The sequence below is a fragment of the Artibeus jamaicensis genome, unplaced genomic scaffold, assembly GCF_021234435.1.
Source record: "Artibeus jamaicensis isolate MK-2021 breed Jamaican fruit bat unplaced genomic scaffold, CSHL_Jam_final scaffold_3307, whole genome shotgun sequence".
Classification (NCBI taxonomy): domain Eukaryota; kingdom Metazoa; phylum Chordata; class Mammalia; order Chiroptera; family Phyllostomidae; genus Artibeus; species Artibeus jamaicensis.
In genome coordinates this window covers 5,269,971-5,287,354 of record NW_026522040.1, presented here as the reverse complement: position 1 = coordinate 5,287,354, position 17,384 = coordinate 5,269,971, and the positions used below count along the sequence as shown (strand labels likewise).

At 39.2% G+C, this 17,384-nt stretch overlaps 1 protein-coding gene and 1 long non-coding RNA gene across 4 annotated transcripts in view; one reads left to right on the top strand and one right to left on the bottom strand.

Moving 5' to 3' along the window:
* The window catches only part of MKLN1 (muskelin 1), a 332,925-nt gene that overhangs the window by 56,387 nt on the left and 259,154 nt on the right, over positions 1–17,384 (top strand). The window lies entirely within an intron of this gene.
* On the bottom strand, positions 72–9,179 carry LOC128626150 (uncharacterized). Its single transcript, XR_008390076.1, has 5 exons — positions 9,114–9,179; positions 8,460–8,579; positions 3,411–3,637; positions 2,932–3,059; positions 72–556 (listed from the first exon to the last, which is right to left on the bottom strand). It is a non-coding gene; the product is annotated as an uncharacterized LOC128626150 (long non-coding RNA).

The following is a 17,384-nucleotide window of genomic DNA, read 5'->3' as shown; positions in this document are numbered from 1 at the left end:
AATTGATATGCATTTTGATAAATCTTAGACAAGACAAATAATTTGTAGTGCAAATTATTTGTACTCAGCAAAATTCTTTATTATATATTAATATATAAAAATAAATCAAATAAATAAGGACCTATTACATATAAGAAACTCTATACCTTGAAACACTTGGGCTGTAATATTTGTCCCTGGGGCTCTCTCTCCCTTTAGCTTCAAGTATGGAGTAATCCCCTTGCAGGACCTACCATCTGCCATATATTTAGGGGGCAAAAGGACAAAAGATCGGTTCTTTTGTTGGAAGTGCCTCCCTTCCCATCAGCACTATTCTCTAGCAATGTTTTAGACACAGAGAGTAAGGCATGGTGTCATGGAAAGAGAATAATTAATAAACTTTAAATCGCCCTGACTGGTATGGCTCAGCTGGTTGGGCATTGTCCCACAAACTGAAAGGTCACTGGTTCAGTTCCCAGGTCACAGCACATGCCTGGGTGCAGGTTCAGTCCCCAGTCAGGGTGCATTCGGAAGGCAGCCAATTGATATTTCTCTTCCTCCCTTCCTTCCGCTCCCTCTAAAATCAAAAAAGAGAAAAAAATAGGACATGAACATCAGTGTGGTTATTGTGTGGACAGGGGGAGTGGGTAGGGGTATAAGAGGATATAAAAGAGATAGATGATAATGAAGAAATACAATAAAAAGGAACTATTAAAAAAGAAACCATTAAAAATAAAAATAAAATAAAAAAATAAATATATGGCACGCACCTGAATTTTTAAAATAAATAAATTAACACATTTTAAATGTACCACTTGCTCCTCTTCTTAGGTATTTTGCCTCTGGCATTGACCATGAAAGGGGCTGGCCTCACTTAGCCCCAGGAGAAGTGAGAGAGGTTTGAGAGTGTGGAAGAAAAGTATCTGGTGAAAATAAAATTATTTTAGGAGACGATATATATGAATAAGAATGTTATTAGATTTGAACATTAAAATGTATTAGCATGTAGTATGAGTTTAATTTTAATAGATATGAATATCTATTAAAAATGAAGCTTCAAAAAAAATGAAGCTTCACAACATATGTTGAAGCTGGATGACAAGTTCATTAAGATAGAAGTTGGGGGAGTGATAGGGGTCACCTGAAGTCATGTCAATAATTTTTAAAAATTAAAAAGAAAGGAATCTGGATCCATTTTTACTATTTTTTCTTTATTTGGCTAAGTATTTGAAACTTTCCATAATATAAAGCTTAACCAAGAAAATAAATGAGGTTTCAGAAAACTGTGTTGGATTGAAAAAGAAATTCCTCTTTTTTTGTCACATAAAAACAGCATCATTAATATGTTCATCAACAAAGTTCAAAGCTGGCCTGGATTCACAATGTCGACAAAATGCTTCAACCCTGTACATGAGCGCTGCAGTTGACATTCTATCATTGAACTTGGGGGAAAAATAGCTTCACGTAGCTTTCATGAATTAATTGAAAATGCTAAAATTGAAAATTTTCAGTAAGAGGGGGCAAAGGAGGGGAATGGGAGACATCTGTAATAGTGTCAACAATAAAAATAAAAATTGAATTAAAAAAATTTTTAAAAAGAGATGACAGTTGTTACCTGAAACAAGTCATCAATTCTCCAGTTATTTTTACTATTGTGTTATTTCGATTTAGAGTATTAGACAGGGAATCAGAAATCTATATAAGCCGATCCCTAGAATAGAGAACTTATTTTATCTCTTAGTGTCTCCATTTTTTCTCTCTAGTTAAATGAGAAAAAACAAAAATCTGAGATTAAACTCTATATCCTCCAGAAGTTTTCTGAGGAAGAACCATGTTTGAATTATTTTCCCAATATATCATATAGAATTCTGTTACTACAGAGAGACTGTCTTCATTGCTAAGAACAAATAGAAAATAAGTTTATCCAAGAACACGTATAAAGGACACATGGACGAAGTTAAAGGGGGGTGGGATTGAGGGTGGGAGGCAAAAATGGGTGGGGCAGGGGGGATTGCTGGGGGAAAATGGAGACAACTGTACTTGAACAACAATTTTTTAAACAAAGAAAATGAGGACTATAAATAGATGAATCATTCTAAAAGCCTGTGTCAGAGTGTCATCTCTTTGTAAAATTTTCCACTTAAGGTGCCATGTTTTTCATTCTCTTCTCAGCTGGCTTGGGCTTAGAGCAATGATCTACTGCTCTCAAGTATCAAATATGTGCTGGAATTTAGAAATATGCATAATCCTGGCCTAGGCTACAATTTGATTGGGTTGACACCACACGAGAAAGGCTCTGAAACTCCAGTGCTGGGGTGTCCAACCTGCAGTCCATGGGTGACACGCGCCCCGGGGTGGCCATATATGAATGTGGCTCCACACAAAATAGTAGAGTTACTTAAAACATTATGAGATGTCCCTGTGATTACGTGTCTCCCTGTATTTAATGTGTGGTCCAAGACAACTCTTCTTCCAGTGTGGCGCAGAGATGCCAAAAGGTTGGACACCCCTGCCAGTGAATGACAAATGCATTGATCTCACGCACTTGTCTTCGTATGACAGATGTGACCACGGCTTGCTTTGTGACTCTTGTTGGCTTGCTTAGATTTCAATGCAATTTTAAGGTACTGTGGGGTAAAGTGCACTAGGGAATATGTCACACAGTATCAGGAAGATGTGGAATGGCTGTGCCACTCAGATCAAATTAAATCCTGGGAAATAAAACCCCCAAAGGAAATGAATGTAAGGAAGAAAGGGGAATATAATAACATCATTAAAAATCAACCGGATATTTACTAAGTGTCTCTTCTGAAGATTTCTTACATTTAGGTACCTAGCAAATATTGGTTTACAAAATACTTTCACATATGTTGTCTTCTTTGATCCTCCCAACAAGCCGACGAGGTACATAGGGCAAATTCAAGGTGAGAAAACTGCACATCAGAAACTTACTGCTTCCTGAAGGCCTTATTCCAGGCTGAAGTGGGCAGGAGGCTCAGAAACTATGCAGGTCTCCAGATGCTGTTCTGTGGTCATTTCCCTTTGACCACCCAGTACTGTGCTTTTGCATTCTGTTTAGTCTGTGGAGGATTCAAAAGAAGTAAGGACATGATCCCTGCTCAGCGAGTTGATGATCTACATGAGAAAAATGCAAGTTTTGCATAATGAAGCAAGCCGAGAATTATTACGTGTTAAACTGTATGAAATGGACTATAAACACAATAATATTTGGATTACTCGGAAAATAAGGTGCTATAAATTCTACCTGAACTCTGAAAAATGTTTGTAGGTGCCCAAGAATACTGGTCAGCTGAAGGTGTCTCAAGGCTTCCAGCCAGGCAACAACGTTTTCCTGGAGAAGTCCCATGATTACTTATTGACCAAGAGCAAAGCCTGTAGAGGAGAAAGGGAAAGACACTAACTTTTCATACCTTACCATGTATTTGCAGGTACGATTTTGCATAGCCCTGCGGTGACAAATGATTGCTTTCAAGAGCTGATTCTTGAACTGTCAAATTCTTATTGGGCTTGGTCCCGCCTCAGGCTGAGAACAGGAAGCTTGTGGGAGCTGGTTCCAGCCCTGGCCCATCTTCGTTATGTTCTCCAGGTCTTCAGTGGAGGCCATCAAGCAAATCGCCTCTTTGTATCCTCCTTTCCACTTAAGTGCAAAATAAGTAAAGGGGAAAATTCCAATTAGCATTTTTTAAAAGTTTTCAATTACAGCTGACATACAATATTACACTAATTTCAGGCATACAACATAGTGATGAGATGTTTATAAAACTCATGAAGTGATCTCCCTATTAAGTCTTGTACCTATCTGACACCATACGTAGTTATTATATTATTGACTATATTCTCTACCCTGTTCTTCACAGCTGCATAAAAAGCCCAGTCCAATTTTTTTTTAAAGAAAACTGCCCGGAGGCAGGGGAATGTACACGTTTGTTCTACACTCAGACGGACTGTGACGTCAACAGTCTGCAAGTACTTCGTGACCACTATTCTTTTCTGATGTCCTAATGTTCAGACCTAGAACTTCCCAAACCCATGTTTGTTTCAAAAGCAAAATTCAGTTGGAACTATCTGTTCTTTCTTTTTCAGCAGAGCAGGCCTGTCCTCAGAGACAGCTGAAGGCCAGTCACTGTCTCTTCCTGTCTGTGTCTTCCCCACTGAGTGGCATATTGCCTGGGAGGCCCCCTGGGGACTTCCAAAGCCATCAGTGAGTGATTGGCAGTAATCCTTTTCTTAAAAAAAAGAGGAGCAGCATTATGGGTATTCCTACTTAGTCTTCTTAAAAATGTTAATTTGCTGAAGCATCCACTGGATAGGCCAGCACAGATGGGTCTATTGTATAACCCTGCTTGCCACCAGGGTAGAGTCAAAACAGCAGTCCCATGCTGGCAGCTGTGCCAGAGTTGCTCCTCCAACACCAGTGCGTGCCCATCAGAAAGGAGGAGAGGGTGCTGGGAGAAGTCATCTTGGAGTTCAGAATACAACCATGCTGTGCTATGAGTGAATGTGAGGGTAGCACCACTGATCACATCTTACATTGAGCACGTGAGTGCAAATTTGAACACAGTTCTGACTCCTAAACCCAAGCACATCACCATTACCACTGGATCACCCATGTGTTCAAAGATGTGTCCTTTGAAGTACTTTTCCAGGAGTGGCAATGGATTTCTGCTGAGTCACTCAGCTTTCATTTCATCCAGTGATTATGAGCATGCACTCTGGGACCAGCTTTGTCACGCACTGTCTGTGTGGCTGTGGGCAGGTTACTTAAACATTCTCCAAATCTAATTCCCCTAGTGTGAAATGGCAATAATTCTACTGGCTACCCCCTAGAGTTGTTATGAGGCGTTAATGAGCATAGCCATGTGTTAAAGAACAAAAAATCAACCAAGTAAATGTGAAGATCGAATTGACTTTATTGAATAATTTATGAATCAGGTAGCATCTAGTAAGTAGAAAGATGCTCCAAGTTGCTGTACAAAGTGGAAGGCTTTTATTGACAGAAATGGGATGGGGCAAAAAATTAAAAGAGTGAATTATTTCAGGCAAAGACATCTTCTTTCAGGGGAAGGCAGGGGGTCTTATCAGGCAGATTACCTGACCTAGTGCTGACTGGGAAATTCCAGATTCACTGCTTCAAAATTCCACTCCTGGGAGAGGCCACAGTTGCAGTTAGGTTAGGTATTAAATCTTGGTGGAGCTTACCACAAGTGATTCCATTTTGGATCTGTTGTTTCTTTTTAACACATGGAAAGAGCATAAGATATTGCCTGGCTCATGTTGTATGTCAGTGTTAGCTATTTTCATTCATTCATTCATCTAATATTAATTTTAAAATCTTTGCTCTGGACTGCTAGGTATTGAGAAATAAAGACAAATAAGACACAGTATGTGCCCCCAGTGTGCTTACACTCTATATTATAAGCTTGTGTTTTATTTCTCTTTTTTGCCTAGCACAAGCTGAGAGCTGAGAGCTTGTGCTAGCATAAAAACGCAGTAAATGTTTTTGAATGAGTGATTGCACTAGGAAAATGGAAAATATACTGAAAATTTCAGTTTAAATGATATATTTAACAGTGCCTGGCACACAGTAGTGCCTGGCACCATATAAGCATTACTAACTATTTTAATTATTAATTTAGTAAAATAAATGCCGAGACTGAGTGTGCAGACTGGAAGTCGGGGGTGAGGAGGTGGAGGTGCACTCAGGGAAGCCTTCCAAGAGGCAGTATCATTCAGCTTAGTTTTGATTAGCGAGTGGGTGTTAGCCAGTAAGAGAAGAGGGCTAAGTGCGTTCCAGGAAGAAGGAACATTGTGTGCAGAGCTAGAGAGGCGTGAAAAAGCACAATACATTCAGGGAGCTCCGAGTCGGGAAGTACAACTGGAGCTCCATCCTCATTGTGACATACAGTGTATTTGGGATTAGAGTCTGTGAAATGAAACAAAACAAACGAGACATTGTGTCACCCCAGTTTTTAGCATTAACTAAATACCCAGTCGTGGACTAAGTCGCTAGGGAATTTTAAGTTGTTCAGTACAACACTTGCCCTGTACAAATGCTGGTAGTTGCTCTGAGGTCAGCCCCTTCTGATCTTCTGATAGAGGAAGTAAATTCACTGAGTTTACCTATTTTTTTCAAAGTAATTGGGATGAATTACAAGAAAAATGATGGGATCATAGAAAAGATGAAGATGTTTTTTGCATAGTAATGTTGACCTGAGGGCCAAATCCTATCCACCACCTATTTTTATCATTATGATTTTTTGGAACACCGCCATGCCCACTTATTAATATGTCGTCTAGCATTGCTTTATCACTACGACGGCAGAGTTGAGTAGCTGTGACAGAGGCTGTATGGCCTGCAAAGCCTAATGTTTACTTGCTGGCTCTTTACAGAAAACGTTTGCCAGTCCTGCTCTAGAGTCATCTCTTCTAATCTAATGACAAGTAAAAACCACCTAAATGTTTAAGACAGGGGATTGATTTACAAGTAGTTTAGAACCAAAGTGGCAAATCATAGGTTATTAGTTTTTTAAAAATTCACTACCAAGAAGAGAGAAGATTGCAAATATGTTAGCCATAAAGGGTGCAATGAACATGAATAATGAATGAATACAGATTCTGTGATTGGCCTTCAGATTTGACTCTGAGCTTCCTGTCAGTTAGAAAAAAGGGGGGAGGGTGGGGAATTAGTCATCTGTATTAGTACCTATTGCTTCATAACAAGCCACCTTAAAAGTTAGTGGCTTAAGATAGCTACCATTTATTACTTCTCTTGAGACTGTGCATTGGCTGCGTGGTTCTGCTGATCTGGGCTGGGCCGCGCTGATCTTGGTGGGCTTGCTCATGTATTTGTGGTCAGCTGGTGTGTGAGCTCTGGAGTGACTGGTCTGGATGGCCCATTTCCACTCCACATGGTCTCTCACCCACCCTCTAGCAGGCTAGCCTGGCTTGTTCACATGTTCCAAGACAGAAAGTAGAAGCATATACTTGAGGTTTAGGCTTGGAACTGGCCCATTGTTGCTTCTGATGCAGTCTAGTGGCCAAAAGAAGCCAAAAGGCCAGCCTAGATTCAGTGGCCTAGGTGGGGAAATAGACTCTCACTTGGGAGGAGCTGCAAAGTCACATTGTAAGGGTCAGGGAGACAGGGGAGGGAGAGAATTGGAGCCACGACTGAAATCAATCAATCAGCATCTCAAACACGTATTCCAACCATAAATCTCCCTTAAAAAGTCATCTCTGTGGTCTAAAGTGCAAAGGAATAGTCACCATACATCTATTCAGCATGCCCTACAGATATGAATCATCATTATCTTCAACTAAGAGGACCAATATCCGCTAGCTAATGACACATGCAGAGGAGGAATGGAAAGAAGCCTGTCAGGAATGTATTGCATATCATATGAGACCCAGACCCATATAAAAATGTCATCTTGATGAATTTCGTCATGGAATCAGAATCAGATTTAAGGGATGAGGAAAACTTGTCACAGGAGTTACTAATGACTAAATAAATGTTAGCCTTTGAGACTAGAGCCTAAATAGACCTACGACATTCTTGCTGACCATTCCCACTCTTCTCTACTTCCATTATTAGGTGGCATTAAAACTGGTCACTGTAGCCCTCACTGGGTGGCTCAGTTGGTTGGAGTATTGTCCTGTACCAGGGGTGTCTAACCCACAGCCCAACACAAAATTGTAAAGTACTTAAAAACATTATGAGATTTTTTTGTTGTCACTAGTGTTTGTGTATTTAATGTGTGGCCCAAGACAACTCTTATTCTTCCAGCAAGCATGGCCCAAAGACGCCGAAAAGTTGGACACTCCTGACCAGACACAAAAAGATGGTGGGTTCGATTCCTGGTCAGGGTGCATACCTAGGCTGTAGCTTTAATCCCTGGTCAGGATGCACATTGAAGACAACTGATTGATGTTTCTCTCTCGCATCCATGTTTCTCTCCCTCTCTCTCTAAAATCAATAAGTATCCTCAGGTGAGGATTTAAAAAATAAAATTAAAAAGTAAAAAAATCGGTCACTGTATTCAAAGATGACAAAACTAACTATGGCTATGGCTATGTAATTGAAAAAAAAACAGAATAAATACTCTTACTTGCCATGTGCTGATTTTTAAAAATTTATTGCTGGGATATCTTCCTTATTACCAAACTTGCCTTAATAAACAACGTTAAGAATAAAGAGCAATAGTGATTTCGGAAATCTTCCTTAACTATTCTTTTCCTGGAACCATGGGCTACATAAACATAGGTAACCCTTGAGCCTTCGAGTCATTCAGAATCCCCCAAAACTCTAAAAAAAAAAAAAGCAAAACACTAAAAATGAAAACAAAACTTCCAAACCACTCAGATAAGCCACACAGCCTAGGTCTGAGAACATTGCCTCTGGCCCAGAGCCAGTCAGGGTGCCTGGACTTGTTTGTAAGAAGCCAATGCCTTTGTACACTTACTTGGTCTTCTGTGGAGCTGCCACCATCAGGCTTCTGTAGTAGCGGTGGCAGCGCATGGGGATGAACAGGACAGAATTTAGGGAACTATTAGATGCCTGTTGGCTCAGACATCACGACCAGCTGTGAATGAAAACATGTTTCAACTTCAATACAGGGAAAGGGAACTGAGCTGTTGATATCACTGACGAGGGGGAGACAGACCTTCGGGATATTTGCAGATGACACATTTCTGGGAGGGTCGGGGAAGACAAGGCCATATCAGAAAGAACAAATGAAGCTTCCAAAATTGGGGTGCAGAAAATCAGAAGTTAACCTTTGGGCAGGTTACATAAAAGTTAAATGATATATATAAAATTCCTGGTCGAGTACTTAGAAGGGTAGTCTTTAACAAATGTTGTTTCCTCCCCTCTCTCTGCATCTTCCACCTACGTTAGGGATTTCTTAAAAAACAAAAGACCTGCCAGCCAGCTGCCACTGGAAAGATGTCAGCTAGGATAAGCTGCTGATCATGCTAACTATCAATAAAATTCCCACTCAGGTGGGTGGAGCAGGGCATGTCACCTCGCCATCCCCTCTCCTCATCACAGCTTGGAGGCAGCACAAAGACATTCTTTCCCTCCTGCAGAGGAAGTGTGTGTGTTCTCTCAGACCTACCTTGGCATTCCTTGATGTCTTAGAGGAGCAGATGACCCCAGCTGAGCAAGACAGTCAGCAGAACAGCAGCCCTAGATGCTGCAATTGGAAATTTCCATTCTTTGCTTGCAGCTCTGAAAAAAAAAATCTGAAGAGCCCAGGAGCTGGGAAATTTCCACGATGGAAAATTTTAACATATTCTTTAGCTCTAAACTATGCAGGTTTATAGAGACTATTTTTTCTTTTGGTGATTTTCTTCTTTCACAATAATTTATGAAGATGGTAACACTACAGCTGTGGGAATAAGGAAAGCAAGATGACTTGGAGGGGAATGGGCATGGTTTGGCCAGTGGGAGACTGAGCCATACACATGTTTGACCACCTGAACCATAGAAATGCAGATCCCTGTAAGACCCACAGGCTGGGAACTCATCCAAATAGAAATAGTTTCCCCAGGAGCACTGCAGGGAGATCTGTGCAAAGAGAAGTGGAAAGTGGATGGATACATCTTGGGACCAGGAGATGGTGAGGTCTGTTGCTAGGAAAAGAGATCTCAGGCAGATTCCTGCCACCACTGCATCTTAAGCCTAAATGTGCACACAGATCACCTGAGAGTCTTGTTAAGATATAGATTCAGATTCAGGGGGTCTGGAGTGGGCCCAAGACTCTGGGTTTCTTCTTTTTCCCCCTTTTATTGAATTTATTGGGGTGGCACTGGTTAGACTCTGTGTTTCTAACTGGCTCCCAGGTGATGCTGATGCTGCCCCGCTAAGGACCACACTGCGAGCAGCCGGGCCATACACAACAGGCCCTCCTCCTGCTGAGGTCAGCTTGCCTTCCAGAGCAAAACACAGTCAAAGGGCAAAGACCAGCAGGAGGAGAGCTCCCTTGGGGTTGTTTTCTCAGGTAACAAAGCTGAGGTCTCAGAGTAGAACTGAATGTCTTTTGACAAGATGCTCCATGCAAGTCTGGTTAAAGTGGATCTTTTGAAATGTGGGGATGCAAATAGTTACCAGAAGCCTGCCCAGAACAAATGGGTGGCTTCTAGAATACAATGCCTTTGCAGAAACACCCCTATAACAAGTTGATGGAGATTCCCAGGCTGGTCCTTTGCCCTGGGTGACTGTCCAGTATTGTGACACGTGGGGTGAAACACCAATGAAATAGCTTCAGCTACTGAAGGAAGACTGTTGGTCAGAATGGTATAAAGGAGAGAAGGAAAATGAATTAGTTCCATCCCAGCCAGGATAGTTTTCTCACTTTTATCGAAATAAAAAAGCAATAGGAGAATTTTCTATTTCCTTAACAGCTATCTCACCTTTGTGCTACCTATTCGAGAGGGAGTGAGAGAGGTATCAAAATCTGTGGCATCTTTATTCCGTAGTGTTACCTCCAATTGATCTGTAATGTATCTGCTGTGTGTATCTTTAAAGCAACATTTGTCTTATTTTTCATTTTCCATTCAATTGAGTTTTGGATGGGTTATTACCACTTACTTTTCAAATTAAAGTATACAGAGGAGCATATGGGGGAAAAGGAAGGAGGGAAATTACTAGCGTGAAAATGTAACTGAAATCAGAGTGTAACAAGCATGAAATAACTTTATAATATAATAAAAAGTATTAAAGTAATGTTAAAAGTAAATAACCATCATAATATCCTAACATCTACATAATATTTTAACATTCTAAATGGCATTAAGGATTTGGGCTTCTAGAAACTGGTCGATGTCTTCTCTTTCAAAAAGTTTTCACTGTGTGGTAAGGTATGATTCAGCATGGAAATGAACTTCCTGGTTGTTTAATTAAAAGACATCAATTTGATCTTTTTCTTACTATAGACCTCAGTGAGCAATTATTCACCTAAGAACCATCTTAAAACTTACAGCCAATGAAGTAGAATTTGCTTGATCCATCTAAAGTCTATCTTTTTAGTAATAAACATAATAGTTATACAATTTAACATTATGAAGCATTTATAACAGGTGAGATGCCTAATCCCTTCAACAACTTTAGAAGATGGGTACCACAATTATATAAATGAGAAACTGGAATTTTGGGAACTTAAGTGCACTGCCTGGGACCCATACATTTTGGCCAAGCAGGGAATAACCTTCTTTGTCCAGCCCCACTTACTCTAGTGCTCTTTCCAAATGCCACCGCTACATCTCAATTCGTTTCCCTCACCCCAGACAGATGGATAGGCACTCCTTCTCAAGTGTAACAACTTCACAAAACTCTATTCAAATACTGAATGTGTTGTTGGTTGCTTACAGCCACTATTGCTCTAGCAGTGTGGTAAATCCAGGAAAATGCTTTTGAAGAGCTCATTAAAACTGCGAAAATAAAGTCTTAGAAACAGGTGCATTCATTAGCTGGAATGCAGACGATTATGTTAATACTGAATTCAGGTGACAAATTTAAAGCCATCAAAATCATGGAGGGTAAAAGGATTTTCAAAGTTAGAAGTAACTTCTTCTTTCGTAGGGCTCTTTGCTCTGTTGAACATGTGATTGCCTTTACAGCTGTCAACACGGGGACTTCCAATGTGAACACACAAAAATAAAGTCGATTTTGCACTATCATATCTCCTTTAAAAATTCATGGGTCTCTATTCATGAAGAGAAAGGTAAAGAATTGCCTACAACCCTGGTGCTATTTTCTAAATAGGAAATCTGGCACCTCATTTACAGCTGATTGTCAGATTGAGTCCTAGGATAGAGGAGACACTTAAAGAAGGTGGTTAAAGTATGTGGACAGTGATTCCAGGTTTGGACAAGATGGAGCAACAGCTGTTTGGTTTTGCCCCTTTTTTCTCATCTCGAAGAAATAGTGAGCATGAAATATATATGTGATCACATATATATATATTTAGGGGGCTAGACACCAGGTTGTTAACAACGGTTATGCAGAATGGTTTTGATTTTCTCTTTGGAAGGTATTTTTGTATTCCTCAAATTTTCTACAATGCATATGTGTTACTTAGTAAATTTTCAAATTATTAAAAATTACTATGGAGCAATTAGCCTCTATACTTTAGTTGCTCAATCTACAAATTTGGATTACTATTTAACTGCCTCGCACATGGGAGCTGGCTGAGATGTTTCCCCCAAATCTTTTCATCTGAAATCCAGGATATCTGTGGAAACACTGACTTCTCCTTTCAAAAGAAAATACCTTTTAAAAAAGAGGACTAGGTATCCAGCCAGCTTATAAACAATTATTTTTGAGGTGATATTCTTCAGCACCTCAATCAAGTGGGCATTCACCGAAGTGAATACATCTGCCACCTGCAAAGGGAAAAAGACTAAGCAGCCTTTTAAGGTGAATTAACTTTATTTTTAATATTTTTAGTTACATACTCTGGGAAGAATTTGTGAGGTAATGTTTGACACACTGATTTTTTTTCAAATGGTGTGCTATGATGATTACATTACTGATTGCAAGATATAAATAATGAAGCTGCTACAGACGAACACACATACTTACAGAGCTTGTTTACGCATTCGCGTGTGTGTGTGTTGGGCTAGATATCTTGAAATTAAGAGGAAAGACTACTTGTACAGTGTAATAGTCCTATTTTTTTTGCCTTCCTTCCTCTGTGACTCTTCTACTCTGCCCTGTACATTATTACTTTCTTTTTTCCTACACAACTTAAAAACAGCATTGACCCAATTTTAAATGAAAGGCTATTTAGAAATCAGGAGAAACCTCCTTTGGTTGGGATTGGGTAAGCATATACTTTTATATACATGTGCACATACTGATAACATGTATGCATAGCTGAATTCTTGCTCCAAACTGCCATAAGTCTCAATACCTGGGACTTAAATAGAGTGTGGTCAGTTCCTTTGACTGCTGGACAGCTCCTAGTCTCCTGGGAACACTCTCCCACCCACTTCATTTCCTGTTTAATTCTCAGAACTGCCAGCCCCGCAGAAGATGCAGGTACAAGACCAAGTAAGGAAGGTGGTCAGAGAAGACCTATTATTCCAATATGGCGCATCACCACTATAAGTCTAGAGGGTACACTTCAGAGCAAGGTCTAAAGATGAAAGAAACTCGAAAGGTCACTGTAGTCAAGTTTTCTTTAAATGTATGTATCTCTTCTACAGCATACCTGGTAGTCATTCATTCTGATCTTGAAATTTTCAATAATGGAAACTGTTCTACTTTTTTTTCACTTTTATACTGATAGATGGGTGGACAAAAAGGGCACAAATAGTATTACAAACACAATCAAGTGGGCAATACCAAAGAGAAAAAATGAATTCTTCTTAATTCTTCCACCCTTTACAAAATCAAGTATTTTTGAATTTCTGTTACTGATCTAGGACCCCTTCCCCAATATATTTATTGGTCTATGACCTATAGGGCCCATGGGGAATGTAAAGAGACTGAACCATTTGGCTTAAAAACTTTGGAAATTTTATTGGTTCATGGTACCCATCACACCAAGAGAAACAGATCCTGAAACGGAAAATTGTGTAAAGAAGTTATAAGCCTCAGCACCACAGCAGTTCCTAAATCTCTCCCTAATCCATCTCCTTTTGTTACTGTGACACCCATACAACAAAAGAAAATCTCTGAGATTATTTTATCCACAAGTGTTTCCAAGAGTTACAAGTACTATCTAGTTTGAGCAAGGTGTTCCCGAGTTACCTAAATTGTACATCTGATGTACTCTTTTCAAAGGAAACTGGAGAGTTTGGCAATATTCTGAAACAAGTAGATGTGACAATGCAAAGAAGAAAAATAACAAAAGAAGGTCCTTCAAAGAGTGTGCGCTGTAGAAACAGATATCCTGCCTTTACACATTGGCTATGTGGGAGGTTCTTGAAAATGAATTCAAAATGAAAGTGGTGTTGAATTTTGGGCATGCAAATTCAGGAAATTAATTATCTAATAGAGGGGATAGGAAACTGGGATATATTTTTGGCTAAGTAAATAGAAGGAAGAGGGTTTTTAAAAATTATTTTAATGAATTGTTTTTAAAAACTATTGGAAAAATTCAAACAGTGCAAAAAATACAAGGGAGAAAATAAACAAAAATACCCCATATACCACCACCTAAAAATAACTTTCATAGATTTCATGGAATATCATTACAGACATGGAAATGAGGGATACTTTAGAATTTTAAAAAGCAGCTTGCCTTCAGGCAACTAAACATGGTCTTGTTGATAATGGTCTAAAGAGACCCCAAACCCAACTTTTTAAACTGTCTATTTCACCTGAAATATGATGAGAGGAAGTAAAAAGAGGAAGAATTCTCAGTTCATAAGCAACTACAAAAATGTGAGTTCAGTAGAAACAAGCAGATATTTTTATTTTCATTGACATATCTATGACCTGACCCTCCATTCAGCTGCATCTAAACCTATTACAATAACACAAATTTTCATAATGTTTTTTGGTTTACAAATCAACTTTACACTGACTCTCATCACCATATAAAACAATCAGGGTTGATATCTAGTTGACACATATTCATTTGGCTATTCTAGTTGCTTATGACCAGGCATCCAATCTGCTTTATTGGATGTCTATTTTGATTGGTCAGGGCCAGTGCCATACCAGTTATATATCACATCAATTGACATACCTACTGTTTTTTCCTCTTTTTATGAGCATACTAAATTTTCCCTGAGCAAGGTTTGTGCTCTTAATTTTCTAGTTTATATATTTTTAATATGTCATTTTAACCCCATTCATTTCTCTTGTAAAGGTGAAGATTTTTTGTTTGTTTCTTTATAAAAAGTAAAATTCCCCTCCCCCAACTTCTGAGTATACCTCATGAAAATCATAGTAGTGCAAAGACTTAACTGGAAATTCTCAAACTCAAAGGAAATTTTGCTTGTTTACGTTGCAAAAATCAGGGGCATTGCATTGTCTCCATTATCTGTGTTACATTTGGTAAGCATTGACACTGATTATTTTAATGGCAGATTATTCCAGTTTTTTTCTATTGAAAAATGTTATGGTAACTATCCCCTCCTACTTACATTTGACTAATGCTAATACAGAATTAGATACCATTTTCTGACCTACTAAGCAACTTACACTGAGGGAACGCAAATTAAGTAGGTGGAAGAAGCAAGCTCATATTTCCTTGGTAAACCACATATCATAACTGAAGGTAATTGTTTAATCAAAAGTATTGAATTTCTGTGCAATAATAGGTCTGTTTATCTTATAAGTACTAGGATATTAGATCACCTGATCATTTTTCTGGGGGAAAAAGGATAAACAATTTTAGTAAATGGATATTTTTTTACTGACATGTTTTAATTTAAAGATATACTTTCACTTTAATTGGTCCTTCATTGAGAGTGGCACTTAACCATTCTCTTACTGTCCATACTTATGCATATCAAGCAATAGGTACAAAGTTCATGCCTCTACTACTTGCTTTTACTTTTATTGTAGATAAAGAGTAGGAACCACATTCTACATAAGGGCATAAGGCTACACTTAAAACACTTCTTCCTCCCTCCCTAAATTAATTAAGTGGCGACCTCAATTCTTTGTTCTTTGAAACTTCCCAGTCAGGCACAGTATACCCACTTTGTTGCCAAATGCCTACATTTGTATAGGGATTTAATGTGTATGAAGCACATTTTGCATATGGCATTTGATCCAGATACAAGGAGAATCGCTTTGGTCGTTTCTGTTGGTAATTTACACCCCCAAGCCCCACAGCCATATACTCAGGCAGTTGTGGGAGGTATTTTTTAATGAAAAATAGAGAAAGTTATTGAAGAAGATACAAGATACAAGAAGTATTGTACATAGGACAGTGACGCCTCAGTCCCCTTCAAAGGAGGCACCCTGGTCCTCACACAGTTCTCCCAGTTGCCATCAGCTGCCCCATCATATTTTGACTTTAGTGGCATTGCCTTTGGTTATTAAAAGGAAATCTTATGATTGATTTAATAATGTTCAATTTAAAGTGCAGGATTCTTTTTTGCCATTTTAGAAGTAGAACATCTAAAAGGCTCTCCAGTGATCTAAGTGATTCTGTTTTCCTTAGATTCCTGGAAATTGTCAAAGGGCTTTAAGGGAGGAGGAAAAAAAAGAATGAGGAAATTTTCCCTGTGGGCAATTGGGGAAAACAAAAATATTTTTGTGTTGTAGAGACTTCTCAGGAAAGGAGTGCTGGCCAGCAGCAGCATCTGTGCAAGGGGAATTTCCACATTTGGGAAAACATGGTCATAATTAATGACTGAGGAAAGCCAAGAAAATGGACCATGTTGGAAAAATATGATCTTCAATGGCCATACCATTGTCAACTGATTGGGTCAGAAAATTTAATTGTTTAAGAAAGAGATTTTTATTTCTATTTTTTATTAAAAATATATATTATTTTTAGAGGGAGGGGAAGAGAGAGAGGGAGAGAAACATCAATGTGTGGTTGCCTCTCACATGGCCCCCACTGGGGACTGTGCCCGCAACCTAGGCATATGCCCTGATTGGGAATCGAACCACGACCCTTTGGTTCACAGCCCGCACTCAATCCGCTGAGCTACACTAGCCAGGGCGGGAAAGAGATTTTTATTTGTGGATATTTGAGGATAGATCCTTCCTTCTGTGGATTTAATAAATACCCCATTCTTGCCTAGGGAATCAGCTTCTTCTAGTCAGACCCTCTCTCTCTGTCTCTCTCTGTCCTAAGGGAGTATTTGCGTTAGACTTCTGGCCTGGACACTGGCTTGTAGTCTTTTGCTTTGAACATGATCCTTTGGACTAGCCAGCAGGGCTATTAACATCCATTAGAACAGAGATGATTATCCGGGATTCTTGGGCAAGGGCGGAAGGATGAGATTGCATGGTCCTAATGCAGCCATCATTTATTGAAGACTCCATGTCCTAGACCCTGTGCTAAGAACACTGAAAAAGTATCCTGACTTAGATAAGAGGAAACTGAGGCTTAAGGAATTTAAGTAACTTACCTAGAGTCATGTAGCCCTTTGCTCCCTAGCCATCCTTCTTCCATCTTCTCATCCTGTACATAAAGTCTACTCCCTAAATTGGAACTCACCCTGCATACAACCTTTAGATTACTTAACAACTTCCTTCCTCTTCTCCAGGTCACTGTGTTTAACTAAATCTGATCTTGGGGTTGTGCTTATCAGAGAACTCCATGGTTACATATTATTCTCAAGACAAGAAATCTGGGTTAGCAGGCTCAGCACCATTTATGTCTCTTCTAAGGGAATGAGTGTGCTCAGAATGATTTCGCCACACCTTTGTTTTTATTTTGTCTCAGTAGTCCATTTTATTTAAAAAGGTA